The sequence below is a fragment of the Pelobates fuscus genome, chromosome 4, assembly GCF_036172605.1.
Source record: "Pelobates fuscus isolate aPelFus1 chromosome 4, aPelFus1.pri, whole genome shotgun sequence".
NCBI lineage: Eukaryota > Metazoa > Chordata > Amphibia > Anura > Pelobatidae > Pelobates > Pelobates fuscus.
Window position 1 is genome coordinate 192,733,113 of NC_086320.1, and position 15,653 is coordinate 192,748,765.

Below are 15,653 nucleotides of genomic sequence, written 5' to 3' on the forward strand. Positions count from 1 at the left end.
TATGACAGACTTATATTTTATCATCATTGGAATTATACTGTTAGGGCATCAATGTAGTAGCATGGGATTAGTTTCTATCCCATTTCATCCTATGCATATTATTTTTTTCATGTTTTATTTGCCACAGTACAATGCTAGTACAGAGCTCTAAAGGTAGTAGTTCCTCTCTTTTATTATTAAAAGGAAATACATTTACTCACTGATGGTGCAATGATGATATATAGTATCCTGCTCAGCATTCAGATATTGTAATTTTCGGTTACAATTGGCAGGGTTATATTAGGGGTGGGGAACGTATGGCCCGCAGGCTGTATAAGGACCACAACATCATTTGGTCTGGCCCTGTCAAGGCAACCACAGATAGGACTTGAAATTCAATAGCCCTAATGACATTTACTATATTTTTCCCCTCGGACTGTGAGCTCGCTGGTTGGAAAGGGGGAGCTTTACCTCCTAGTGCTCCATCAGCATTCAGGGTCACTTAGGTTTACTCAGCAACACATGACAGAGAGTGATCTTGTATGTGTATGTGCCTGCTAGTGAGTGAGCTTGTCTGTAGTGAGCATATGTGTGTTAGTGAGATTGTCTGTAGTGAGCATGTGTCAGTGAGCTTGTCTGTAGTGAGCTTGAGTCAGTGATCTTGTCTGTAGTAAGCATCGCAAATAGTTGACTTCTGCTCCTTGGCATAACATTTTTTCTCCACCCCGGGTTAGATCTAGGAAGTAATTTTAACGTTAAGAGATTAGTGACACTTTGAGATAAAACATTAAATTTAGAATTATGTCTAGGGTTAATTTTAGCCTTACTCCTAGAGTTCGAAGTGAGAGCAGCTAAATTGGTTCCTAAACCTAATTTTAACCCTCACTTAACCATAAATGCTTCATGTCCCTGTGCTTTAGTGAATGCCCTAACTATAATGGGAGAAACTAGCTTTACTTAACATGCAGGACTTTGCTAAGATGGAGTTACAATGCTAGCTGATGCAGGATCACCAGTAGTGACACCATGGTCTTGCGCATGCTCCCAGCCTGCATGAGGTTTCTGGTCCCATCAGGAGTACAACCACACATGTGCAGCACAGGCCACAACTGACACCGCGGCTGCACCACACATGGCATGGGTCGAGATTTCTGATGGTACCTGGATGTCTGACAACAAGTAGACTGGGATTGAATAGGCATGGTGTCCACTTTAACACCTCCAGCTAAAAGATACAGGGCAAGAGCCCCACATTCAGGTCTATAGACTCCCCATTCCCCCCTCCCTCTTCCTGACATTGTTTTACAGGATGCTCTGAGATGCCAATGTGCTGTAATGTCAGTGTTAGCAGTGATGACGGTAGGCAGAAGTTGCCAATAGAGAGCATAAACTCATATACATTATATATTGCGTGTGTATGTTTCTATTTAGTGTGTGCGCAGGTGTATAAAACCACCGGGTTTTTAATAAACTTCTTCGCTCCTCATTTTATAAATACTCTGTTTTTCTGTATCCCCTGATACTTTTCACAAGATAATATAAATCCGAGAGTCTATATACACTTACATGAGTTTCTCTCTAGTGTAGACCATTTATTGACTTTTCTACCAGATATTTACTGGAATAGATGTGGTACTTATTAAAAAACTAATACTTGGATATGTAAACTATTTAGAATGTATATGTTGTGGTCAAATTTGTCCCTGGGGTGGCATATACAGTAGTTTTCCTATATATAAAGCCAGTGACTAATACATGCCTTCATAACCTCAATGCATTGATGTATTCATTGTTCTTCTACTGAAACATGTGACAGAAAAGAAACAGCACAGGGAAGCAGGGGTTACATTATTTTTCGACCAAACTGCTTCAATCGTTTTTTTTTTTATTTTACTTTTCTAACAATTTAATGTCAGTTTTTAAGTGGGAGGGCAAGACACCCTTCTCCACAGAAAGAAATACAAATTCTTGATTCTGTTGTGGTGCTATAGATCTGTTTTGTATGTTAATACTATTTTGTGACAGACACTCGTCACCAGCCAGGAGCTCAATAAGACCACTAAATTCATTTCACTCAGCTGAGGCTGCAATGGAGAATCAGTCCCTGGGGGTCAGAGAAAGTGTGCTAATCTACTTTATCTGCTAGCTTACAGAAAATTGCATATTTAAGCCTCTTGTTATGAAATAGCTACATCAGTCTCTAATTAATGTGCTCCACACTCTGTCTGAGGCTGATGCACCTCCACAAACAGTGCTTTGCTACTGTATTACTTCTTCAGCAGGCAAAGGCAGCAGCAGCAGTAGCAGCACACTGAGATGGTTAACACTGTACATAACCTCCTCGCAAATTGTACAGCTTCAGCAGCAACACATCCATTAGTCTGGAAAAGACAGCGTTCCCAAGTGGCTCCTGTGCATTTCCCCCCCAAATTCTCTTATCGCCAGCCAATCCTCTCAGCTCTTCCCCTGCATGCAGGGAGTGTTCAGCACTAATCAGGTCAATGATCATCCCAATACTCAGGGGACCTGACATGAGCCTATCGCCCTAGTTTGATGATCGCCCTGACCAGGAGGCACAGTGGCTGGATGCTTTTTTTTCTGTTGAAATAAAAAGATCATACTGGCAGTATCCTCATTCACTACAAGAGAAGCACTCAGGATTTCAGCTTGTCGTTTCTCTTGGCTGTATAGTCAGTGAGAGAGAGAAGGGGGGAGACCGAAAAGACAGCACAACAAGCAGTTTCTATACCTGCTGGTGGGTGTTGGTATGCCCAGAAATCGTTACTGATGCACTTGATACTTGAGCTGTGGGACAGAACGCATCTCAATTAAGGTAAGTCATGCTTTATAGAATGAGGGAGACTGCATTCTTTCACGTCTATAAATTGAAAGTTCTGAGTAAAATGCTATTCTGCACTGCAGCAAGTGAGCTTTCTGTGTCAATAAAATGCTTTTATTTTGTTTTGGGAAAAAAAAAACCTGCCTTAGTGATTGATATAGTGAATATATTATATTTTGACCTTTTTGTGTTGTTGCTGGTGGTGTCAGTGTTAAAGGCATTCAGTAAGGTCTCTAGCATTGTACTTAGAGAGGCAGGTTATTTAAAGGGAATGATAGCATCAGTCATCCGGATTTACAAGTAAAAATAAATATTTCATGAAACATATGAACAGTCTTTGTTTTGGAGTTTGAGCTGAAACTTGATTGTGAAGTTTAATGGAATGAAAGCATGAAATGAATGCAAGCCATTATATCACTGCTATTTGCATTACTGTAAAGAGTACACAGGGAGATTAGTATCTCATTGTTCTACTGGTAATGTAAAAGTAATCCGCCATACAGTACCTTGTTACAGTATGTGTCTCTCTCTGTGTAGGGTTAAACTCCATGTAAGACAATCCATTGAAATGTGATTCTGTTACAGTGATATCCAGGACATAAAACAAGCTATTAATGTCAACACGCCGCTCTCTTACCATCTTTCTCTAAGAACATTTTTATTTATAGAATACCAGTCCGTATTAATAAGCATATGATGCCTTTGAGACTAGATGGAAGTAGTGAAAAAAATCTGTTTGTGGCAGATAAAACATTACAATGAAAGGACAAAGCTTTTGCAATGCAGGATGATATGAATTACAAATACAACAGTTTGTGATGCTTAGCTACAGATCACAGTGTGTTGATCAATGTTTTTACTTCATGGCTGGGAAAGTGAATTGATCATATCATGGCAATTTCTATTTTCTTTTCTTTTCTTTTAAAGATACGGATTTGAGAGAAGATGATGATTGAATTAATGTTACTGTTTTATACTACCACTCTAAATTTGAAGTTTCTGAAGAATTATATTCAAAGACTCATTGATTTGGCTAAGGTGACCTCTCTGAATGAACAAGAGTCTATTGTCCACTTGTGATAGAGCACTTGTCTTTAAGCTATATTGGGTTAAAAGTACTTAAGAATGAAAGGATTTGTGCTGTGAAAGGGTGATCTTTAATACTACTGATAATTAAGTCTTTCCATTAAGCTCCCTATAGGCTGTGAAAAGAAAAATAATAATTCAACACGTTTTAGTGTTGTATACTTATTAAGTAAAAAAATAGCACTGGTTGGTGATGGACAAATGGTCACACGTCAAAATATAAGAGCAGCATATCATTTTAAATATGCAAGAATATATAATGGCAGTGAATTGTTTTTAGTACTTAATTTTGATACAAACTATGTGGACGCATTATATCAGTGTATTAATATACCTTTTAGTGTTCTCAGTGGGATAGTTTAGCCCAATTTACAGTCATTATTTTAAAGCTCAGTTGCTACTGTAATGCAATGTACAGTACATTGTGAAAAAGCACATCTTGCCTTGTAAACCTTCTTACTGTTAGAATACCAATTGATTTGCAGAGGTCCAATATATTATGTAGAGCCGTACAAGAAATGAGGTGGTCCTCAGATATGTAAATATGTGGAATATATTTTAAGAGAGCCTTTATTGGCACAACTTTAATAGCTCTGCACAATGCATTATTGTGTGTATTACTTAGAGGGCCAAATGCTTGTCAGAAGTCCAATAAATTATGGCCTGTAGTTATGTTAGCAGAAGGGTTTATGTGAACACTGTGACACACTAGCTCAAATTAAATCGTAGTGAGGCTTTCAAAAGCATCTAATGATTGGCACGGATTAAAGTAAGCCGAGTCTTATATCACTCAAAAACTTAGAACTTGCTATTTGACATAGAAGGAGGAATGACTTTAATTCAGTCCAGTGTACATCTTTTTAAAGTCACATGACTAAGAGTGAATTGGAGTGGTAAAATACATGGTCAGCATGTGGAAAAATCACAAGGCTTACTGTGCCATATGTGCAGGGAACTGTCCTAAATAATAAATGTTTCTAAATATAAATATATTGTATTATTCAATTTTCTTCAAGGTGCAAAAAAGCAAAATCTATTGTTGTAACTTTTACTGCATATTTAAACAGTTGGTTCTATTCAATAAGTGCATTGATTTAAAAGGTCTATCTGTATTTTAACAGAAAACATGCAAAGGGGACAGCATATATAAATTATATATAGAGAGAATGCTAAACAGTAAAGTATTAAAGGGAAAAAAATAAATTAAGGGGATTCTTCCAAAACCCAAAGATAGCATAATTTTTTTCATAGTGGAATTTGTTCCAAAGCAACTGAGGCACCAGAGATTGTTCCCTGACCCCTGACATTTCAGATGTGGTGGAATGCAACACACATACATACACACACGTACAATATGTACAATGTTAAACAAAAATCTGCATACAATGTTAAACAAAATAATACGTACATAATACGTACAATGTTAAACAAAAATCTGCACACCAGCTAAGCCATAAGACTTGCTTTTCCCATAGAAATCCCAAATCTGCAGTGATGTTACTAATGCAAATGATTCTGGGTGGGCATATGCAAATTAGTTTAACAAAGAATCTCATTTTTTGCCTCATTCCATTTTAAACACAGATTCCTTTGAGTCTGTGTTTGCTGTATACAACAGCTTTGAAACACAACTTAGGAAAAGATGCAAAGCCAGTGAACCACTCACGGACAGCTATTTTATTGTTAATGCAAATCATCAGCATGAGGTTGGTTACTGGTTTGCTTATTGAGGCTTGGTAGTGCTTGATAGTGTTAAACTAATTTGCATATGCCCACCCAGAATCCTTTGCGGTAGTAACATCACTGCTCCTCCATGTCCTCAAGTTATTGTGATTATGGTTCATTACTGCCCTGGTGCACCCCAATGTGAGTAGTTATATCTCACTTAATACTTTGACTTCTCCACTGAGTTCTGCTTCCTGTCCATTTTTTGGGGGGGTCTGGAAGCTTTGCTAAGACTATCAGGCTTAGCTAAAGCATAGAGCTTCCAGCTCTCGGAGAGACAGGAAGTGGCACCAAGTAAGAAGTCTATTCAACTATTTATGTTTGAGGGCATCAGAGCATTTTAGGCACCGTAATTACTATAGTGTGATGCTTGGCATGTTCCTTTAATGCAAATATCTAATCAGCTAATCACATGATAGCAACTTACTACATAGAATCACGTTGGCACAAGCAACTAAACAAAATATCAGAATGGAGAAGTTATCTAAGTGCCTTTGCCTGTGCAATGATTGTTGGTGCCAGACATGGTGGTTTAAGTATTTCAGTCTGTGCTGATCTACTGTTATTGTTATGCACAACAGTCCATAGAGTTTACAGAGAATGTTACGAAAATGTTATAAATACAAAATCCAGCGAGCAATAGGTCTGTGAGCAAAAAACCCATAGCATACCAAAATTAGACTGGAGAAGATTGGAAAAATGTCTGACATCTTAATTTCTGCTGCTTCATGCAGATGGTGGTCAGAATTTGCATAAACATGAATCCATGCATATATCCTGAAATGATATAGCTGGTACTATTGGTGTAGTGGCATGAAAGTATTTTAATAAGGAGGACTGGGCATCCTTTGGTACTTAGGGTGTAATTACTGTATTGGGCAATATGAATCCTTGGGGGGAAAAAATGCATGACCAATGACCAGTGGCGTACACACAACCCATGGGGCCCCGGTGCGAAAACTGATCTGGGCCCCCCCCCTCCCCCGCGCGAGCGCTTACTCTGCGCAGGCTGGGGCCGCAACACATGGCGGCGGGCACCTGGTCGCAGGGTTGCGACCCGTGCGACCGCGGTATGTATGCCAGTGCATGCATAAACACATACACTTAAAGGACCACTACAGACACCCAGATCACATCAGCTCAATGAAGTGGTCTGGGTGCCAGGTCTCTCTAGTTTTAACCCTGCAGCTGAAAACATAGCAGTTTCAGAGAAACTGCTATGTTTCACTGAGGGTTAATCCAGCCTCTAGTGGCTGTCTCATTGACAGCCGCTAGAGGATTTTCTGCTATTCTCACTGTGAAAATCACAGTGAGAAGACGCTGAACGTCCATAGGAAAGCATTGAGTAATGCTTTCCTATGGGCGGTTTGAATGCGCGCGTGGCTCTTGCCACGCATGTGCATTCGGAGCTGAGAGGCGGATGGGGACGGAGAGATCCCCAGCGTTAAGGGAGTCCGGCGCTGGAGAAAGGTAAGTGCTTAAGACACACACACACACACACTCTCATGAACAGACGCACATATTTACTGACAGACACACACTCAGTGACAGACACACACAAACATACTCAGTAACAGACACACACACTAACACACACACTCTAACACACACACTAACACACACACACACTCTAACACACACACTCACTCTAACACACACACTCACTAACACTAACACACTCACTAACACACACACTCTAACACCAACACACACACTCACTAACACTAACACACTCACTAACACACACATTCTAACACTAACACACACACTCACTAACACACTCACTAACACACACACACACTCACTAACACACACACTCTAACACTAACACTAACACACTCACTAACACTAACACACACACTCACTAACACTAACACACACACTCACTAACACTAACACACTCACTAACACACACACTCACTAACACACACACTCACTAACACTAACACACTCACTAACACACACACTCACTAACACACACACTCACTAACACACACACTCACTAACACTAACACACTCACTAACACTAACACACTCACTAACACTAACACACTCACTAACACACACTAACACACTCACTAACACACACACTAACACACCCACTCACTAACACTAACACACTCACTAACACTAACACACACACACTCACTAACACACTCAAAGTTTTTTTTTTTTAATCCCCCCAGCCTCCTTACCTGTGGGAGAGCTGGGGGGTTCCCTGGGGTCCAGTGGTGTTGCTGGCCAGGCTGTCACCCGGCTGGCTGGCGGCCGCGCGAGGGAGCACTGTCCCCTGGGTGCTCCCTCTTCAGCTCCCTCGCGCGCCGCGTACTGATGCCGGAGCCGGAAGATGACGTCATCTTCCGGCTCCGGTTTCAGTGCGGTGCGCGAGGGAGCTGAAGAGGGAGCACCCAGGGGACAGTGCTCCCTCGCGCGCCCGCCAGCCAGCCAGCCGGGTGACAGCAGGGCCAGCCTCGGGGGGCCCAGAGGTGGCCGGCTCCTGGGCCCCCCAGCAGAAGAGGCTGGCCCAGTGACCTACATACCTGGGTCGCAGGGCGGCCGGGCCCCCTGGTGGGCCGGGCCCGGTCGCAGCCGCGACCCCTGCGACCCTGGTATGTACGCCACTGCCAATGACAAGCCATTCATGTTTGGGAACTGAGTGTTCCCTGGTATGGTATTTGAAGGAGCCACAAAGCATATTTTAACCCCTCATCCAATCCACAGTGTTGAAGGGAAGGATCATTTAGCAGATTATCCCATTTGGTTTAGGAGGTTCTTTAAGCTCCTATCCCACAGCCCAGGAGTGCTAAATGTGCATCATTGGCTTACTACCCACTACATAATTAACCTCCTACCCATGTCACATTAGATGGTTAGCAGCAATTGGGTTTAAATATAGCAGATTTCTGCATTTTCACCTTCAAAAAGCAGATGAACAGCTGTGCCTTCAATTGTGCCACTTTGGGGCCAAATTGGTATATAATCAGTGTTATATATATATATGACATTCAAGAAAGTATTGCATTTGGATCATTACCTATGTTCTCCAAACCAAATGAGCAATTTCGTTATGGCTTCCCAGAATATATTCTGTGGTTTCACTCAGGAAATAAACAATTACGTTTTCCAATACCGGGGTTTATTCAGAGCATAAGAGCATAGTGAATACATAGTGAGCACTTAGTCAGTTGCTGCTGCCCCAGTCAGGCTACTACCTTGGAACTACTAGAAGAGCTAGATGCATGCAGTATGACTTTCATAAATCTTAGTCAGGAAAGAGAAAGATAATCCTAATACAAGCTGAAACATTGCTGTTGCTGTATCTGTTGCTAATACAAAAAATATAAACAGTACTGCAACAGTGCTAGACAACAGTACTGCAACAGTGCTATGTACAAATACACAGATCAGCTACAATATTAAAACCACCTGCCTAATATCATATAGGTCCCCCTCGTGCTGCTAAAACAGTTCTGATGCATTGAGGCGTGGCATCCACAAGCCCTCTGAATAAATCCTGTGGACATTAGCAACATATCCTGTAATCCTGCAAGTTGCGAGGTGGGCCTCCATTGTTCCTACACATCCCACAGATGCGCAGTCGGATTGAGATATGGAGAATTGGGAAGCCAAGGGAACACCTTGAACTTCTTGTCTTGTTACCCAAACCATTTCTAAACAATTTTGCAGGGTCCAGGGTGTGTTAACCTGCTGAAAGAGGCTACTGCCATCAGGGAACACCATTGCCATGAAAGGGTGTACATGGTCTGCAAAGATATGGGTAGTATGTGTCAAAGTAACAGACAAGTGAATGTCAGTACCCAAGGTTTCCAACCAAAACAGTTCCAAGAGCTTAACACTGCCTCCACTATCTGCCTTCTTCTCATAATTCATGCTCCTGCCATATCTTCCCCTGGTAAACAACGCAAATGCACCCAGCCATCCAACTGATATAAAAGAAAATGTGATTCATCAGACCAGGCACCCTTCTTTCATTGCTCCATGGTCCAGCTCATGTTCCCATTGAAGGTGCTTTCGGCGGTGCATTGGGCCATCATTAGCACTCTGACTGGTCTGTTGCTACACAGCCCCATATGCAGAAACCTATGATGCACTGCATATTCTGACACCTTGCTACCATAGCCAGCATTATGTTTTTCAGCAATTTGAGCTACAGTAGCTCATCTGTGTGATCGGCCCAGACGGGGACTAGCATTCTCTCCCCACATGCATCAGTGAGCCTTGGGCACCCATGATCCTAATGCTGGTTCACTGGTTGTTCTTCCGTGCACCACTTTTGGTAGGTAATTCCTTACATACCAGGAACAACCCACTGTCTAATATAGCCCAAAGCTCGACAGGTGCCATTTAACAATCTAATCAATGTAATTCACTTCACCTGTCAGTGGTTTTAATGTTGTGCCTGATCAGTGTGCATAAATATATGCTGATTTGGACAGGGCGACAGGGAATGTGACTTTAATCAATTGGAAGATGGCCTTAATATGAATTCCCTAGGCACTACAATTAAGTAAGCCTGTGATTAACAGCATAGTGGCTTATGTGAATTATGGGATTTAATTCACAGGATGATGTCAACTATTGTCTAAAGATTATCCACTAGTTGGAATAACAGAAAAATAATGATGTATTATGTTTTTATATATATATATATATATATATATATATATATATATATATATATATATATATATATATATATATATATATATATATATTGGTAACCAAAGAGAGATATATTTTCTATTTTTAAAAGAATATGTTGATTCTGATGGAAACTATGCAGTTGTGTGGCAGCAACTGGTCAGGTTGTGTATCTGTGTTTGTTAGTAACCGAGTCTTCTTTGAGTATTAATTAAATCTGCCAGTATATGTGAGGATTGAAGATCCTCAATCACTACATGGCACTACCCATACGATGCTGTTGTCGAAATCTATATGATAGGAACATTATATGGCTGTACTGTATATGCTAGATGGTTTTTAGATCACAAAAGTGCAATTTAAACATGTAAGTATTATTGTTCATAAGACAAATAGGTATGCATTCACAGGTGCTTTGTATTTTTATTGATCAAACCTCACACCAGCTTCTCTAACAAGACCATTTTCACTTACTGTTCCTGTATGTCAAACATATTCTGTTAGAATTAATTGTTTGTCTTGTTTTAACTATATATGTTGGTTCAATATAAATTGTTGAAATTGCGGTAGAATTGGCACACTTATTAACTTTGAGAGTTAATAAATATATACTCATGATGTTTGAACAACCCACTAGTGCTGGAAATCCAGGAAGTAGATCTCAAATGTTGCAGAATGGATTTTCCAATGAAGCTGTGCCATGCTTATATAAGGTACAACAATGTTGGAGTTGGAGTTCTTCCTATTTGTAAACTCCGCTCTAGTGAAAATCTTTTTTTGAAAAAACAAAGAGAAAGCTTTGGACCTACCCTCTTCTGTTTCACCAGGCAGAATGCTGCATACCATGGTTGTGTTAGTTTAAGAAGAAGCAGTGTTCCCCAGACTGCTTGTTTACTGTAAATCGCAATGACTTTTGAGAGTTAACAGTATAACTGAGTCAAAGTTCTCCATTGCTTAACCCAACTTGTAGGTTCTGGGATATAGGTACACATCTTGTGACAAGGAGGGTTCTATGGTTTCTTCTATTACCTCAATTACTGTAACGTATTATTATAGAAAGCAGGTGATAGCCGGTGTCTGTACTCCTTCCCACTTACTTGAGCTGAAAGATAACGCATCACGTTAATGATTTGCTGTAGAGTCTCTGTGCTCCAGATCCATAATGTATGCCTATGTAAGTGTTACTTCTCATCTCCTCTAATGTCTTCACCGGCTATCAAGATAAAAATAAAGGTTTCACATGTGCATGAATGAAGGCAAGGATCAGTACAATCAGAGAGATAACAGAACTGAGGAACATCATTAGTTCAGGATACATGGCTCAGAAAACCAAACACATAAAGTGATGTGCATGGTCTGTATATGGACACTATGGTGACTCTACCCCTTTCCCAGACCTCTTTTCACTGATTATTATCTAGAAATGGGTACCCATTGCCTGCATCCTCACTCCATCTCCTCTCCTAACAATAGTCAGGACAGGAACGTGTTTATCCCTCCCAACAATTGAAGACTCCAGTCTAGTGGATCTCAACATGGATCTACAGTCTAACCAATGGTGCAAACTCCCCTATGCACAGGCTAGGTGAACAAAAAAAGCAGAGACATGGGGTCATGGCATCTAAGGATTACATTGAAATCCCTTTAACCCATGGAGCTTCATCCCCCCAGAACCCCATGAGTGACTGCTGGAGAAGAGAAGGGAAGTCAAGTCTTATCAAATGGCATGAGAGTGGGTCTAAGGCCAGATCTAAGTCCAGATCCAAGGATGATGGACAATGTGCAACTGTGTGTATACTACAGTTACTTTAAATCTGTGTATGTGAATCTTCTGCCTTACTGCCAGGATCAACCTTTGTTTTAGCCTGACACTGCCTCTCAGTTTTACCCTTTGGTTTGATGCCTTGACTTGGCTTTGTGTTTAAATATACTTTGATCCAAATAAGAATTATGGTTATAGTGCACAACAAACTCCATACCATGCTTTCACAAGCAACCTGTAACATATCTGCCAATAGTAAAAGGAGAAACCAGAATATGTCATGCCATTGGCACAAACTGCATAACTGAGGATGAGTGTGTCTGTGAAATGTGCTTTTCATGCTTGTATGGATGAGAACTAGGTTGACAGACAATGTTTTAAAGCAGCCAACCAGGGATGACAAAACACAAAGTACTGAGAAGAACATGTTATATGGGCAGAACTACCCGGGAATATCTTCACAAATTGTCTGGTGTGTTGCTCTGAACTTTTTAGGGACTTTTCTTTGGTGTCTCAAGAATCAGGACATCAGAGGTAGAACTAGAGACAACAAAGCAATGGTACAAAAACAGGACTGCTTGTTGAACCTGGGTCTGTTCAGGGATATGACAAAATCATTTTTTGGAAATCTAAATGTTAAATAGCTAAATGAAAACCATTCAACATTCAATTAGACCTGAAAGCTTTAAATTGTCAATGAAGAGGTAAGGAGAAATATCTAGCAAAAATAATGGCTGAAAGGTTAACTGCTTGATTGGACTCTTGCTGTTTTTAACAGCGAGAATAGATTTCTCCATAATGCTTACATAAAATTCCCAGGCTGGTTATTTCCTCCAATCTGACATGCACTTCAGCTGTTAACAATGTCGTTCGAAAAGATTTATTGACTTATAAAACTGTTATTTTATATGAAAGTATAAGTAAGTCCTCTTAAGCAGATAGTGTTAGTAATTTCTTAAATCAACATGTAACAGCCTATATTTCATGGACTGCTGGAATGGCAGTTGACATGTAAAATGTGCTGAAACTTGAGCTTCCCATGACAAAACATCTTACCAGCCTTTTACACAAAGGTGGGAATATGAGAGAATTCAGAATGCAGAAAATGATGTGTGAAAAATAGCAATTTCCACTTGATTTTACATATCTTCATTGATTTCCTTTATTCCAGTTGGAAATTTTCATATAGACACATATTCAATGCCTTATTTAGAGTAGCATTTTACTTTTTAGGTGAGAAATGTTACCTATTCCCATCTAAAATTAGATCTATTGATGGACTGCATCCTGGAACCTGTCACCAGATTTCTTGATGGCAGTTTTTGTAGTCCCTTGGAATATCTAAATTACATTACTATGGTATTGTCTTGTGGGGTCCATATTTACAGGTGATTGTCAGATCATGTCTATGGCATTTCTCTATAGGTAAGAATTTAATTTCCCGTGCTGCATAATGGTAAGCCAATTTCATGCAAAATCCTGCCCTACCGGGCCAGGTTGGCTTCTATTCTAATGTAATGATTTAGTCAGCATGCACACTCAAAGGGACAGAGTTTCTAGCTACTGATGTGGCGGCATCTCCTTGTTTTAAAATAAATAAGGCAAATGCTCATAGAAGCAGATCGATTTTATTACAGATGCAGCCATCTGTAATAGAGGAGGAAAATTGATAAATGATATCTTAATACATTCCATTGATTTGTTGTTAATATGGTTTAAACAGCTTGAGTTATAGTCAACAGTTTGTAGAAACAGGGGAACATACTACATTCAGAGGCTCTGGACCTGTGCTTTATTTAGACAGGGAGGTTAACATTTAACCTTCTTTCTCCCTATTCACTCCTAAACTGGGAAAAGGTGCCCAGGGGTTGTGTTATGATAACCATTTTCATATTGCATTATTGGTCAATTTAATGAGTATTGAGTTATGATTAAGCAAAATTAAAGGACCACTATAGGCACCCAGACCACTTCAGCTCAATGAAGTGGTCTGGGTGCCAGGTCCCTCTAGTTTTAACCCTGCAGCTGAAAACATAGCAGTATCAGAGAAACTGCTATGTTTCACTGAAGGTTAATCCAGCCTTTAGTGGCTGTCTCACTGATAGCCGCTAGAAGCGCTTCTGCGATTCTCACTAAGACGCTGGACGTCCATAGGAAAGCATTGAGTAATGCTTTCCTATGGACGGTTTGAATGCGCGCCCGGCTCTTGCCATGCATGCGCATTCGGATCTGACGTCGGCAGGGGAGGAGAGGTCACCAGCGCCGAGGGAGCCCGGCGCTGGAGAAAGGTAAATGGCTGAAGGGGTTTTAACCCCTTCAGCCCAGCGGGAGGGGGGCCCTGAGGGTGGGAGGGACCTAATGACCCTATAGTGCCAGGAAAATTAGTTTGTTTTCCTGGCACTATAGTGGTCCTTTAAGAGGAACAGATGAAAAACATTACCCAATTCTATTCATTTTAACATGTCTTGCCAGTTATCTATTTAAACCAGAATTTTGCATATCAATCCTGAACATACCAGAGCATGCACCATCTATAAATTGATAATGCAATGTTTTGACCAAAATTTCTTTTTAGTAGTGACATTAACCTGAGTGCTCTTTGAATTTTTGTAACAACAATACTTTAAAAATCTGCAGGAATATTTAGCAATTCTATGTGTGTACGCAAAGGGATCCTTTACTTTCCTACCAAAAGGAAAGCAGCTTCTATGTCAATATGTGTGCTTTATCCAGTTGATAAAATATGAGAAATCAATATCAGCTTTTTTGCACCCACCTGAGTGCAGAATATATTTAGTATTTAGTGGTCCTAGGTTTTGAAACAAATCCCATAATGGTGTAGGGGTAGGAGTGAAATCCACCATGTCTATGGCAATACTTACAATATGATTCAGTCAAGGAATGTTATTTTAGTGATCATTCAAATTACACATGTATAAAAATATTCCCTGCCGTGAAAAGGGTAAACATATTTTTTCTTATTTTTTAGATATTTTACTTAATTCTAACACAATATTGAAATTACAGAAAAAAAATATGTTGACAAATGAAAAGTAAATATATTTAAAGTGAATTGTTTAATGATCCTGTAATGTCTGTAAGTATGATTTAGCACATAAAGTGCATAATAAATACAAAGCTTTGGATGTTTAGGATTATAGTAATGAGTTTGAAATTGCCAGTACTGAGAGCAGTCTATTGAACTATACATGCAAATAAGTAGTATCATTTTAATATGCATTTCTGTTCAAACATTCAAGAAAATCTGAGATCTCAAATAAAACGATGGAGAAAATTTCAATAAAATATATAATTCATATTGCATATATTAATAGAACCTTGCACTTGCTAATTTAAAGTTAATACAGCTTGCACTTGCTGAATTAAAATTAATATATTTGTGCATTTGTTAACTGCATTTGCATAGGTTAATGCCATATTTTTAGAAATAACCTGTATATTTTTAGTATTTGTCAATTTGCACATACTGGATTTTCTATAACTTGTACTTTAAAATGCTCATTTAATTATAATATATTAAATACATTTTCAGGAAATAATGATCTTGCAGTGGGCATTGAAAATCAAGTGTAATTTTTG

At 39.7% G+C, this 15,653-nt stretch overlaps 1 protein-coding gene across 1 annotated transcript in view; it reads left to right on the forward strand.

Moving 5' to 3' along the window:
* The first annotated feature begins 2,115 nt into the window (after positions 1–2,115).
* Positions 2,116–15,653, forward strand: part of CDH12 (cadherin 12) — a 758,791-nt gene continuing 745,253 nt past the window's right edge. Inside the window, exon 1 of the mRNA XM_063451837.1 lies at positions 2,116–2,812. The gene's annotated coding sequence lies outside the window, so the exon portion shown is untranslated. The remainder of the gene's footprint in view (positions 2,813–15,653) is intronic.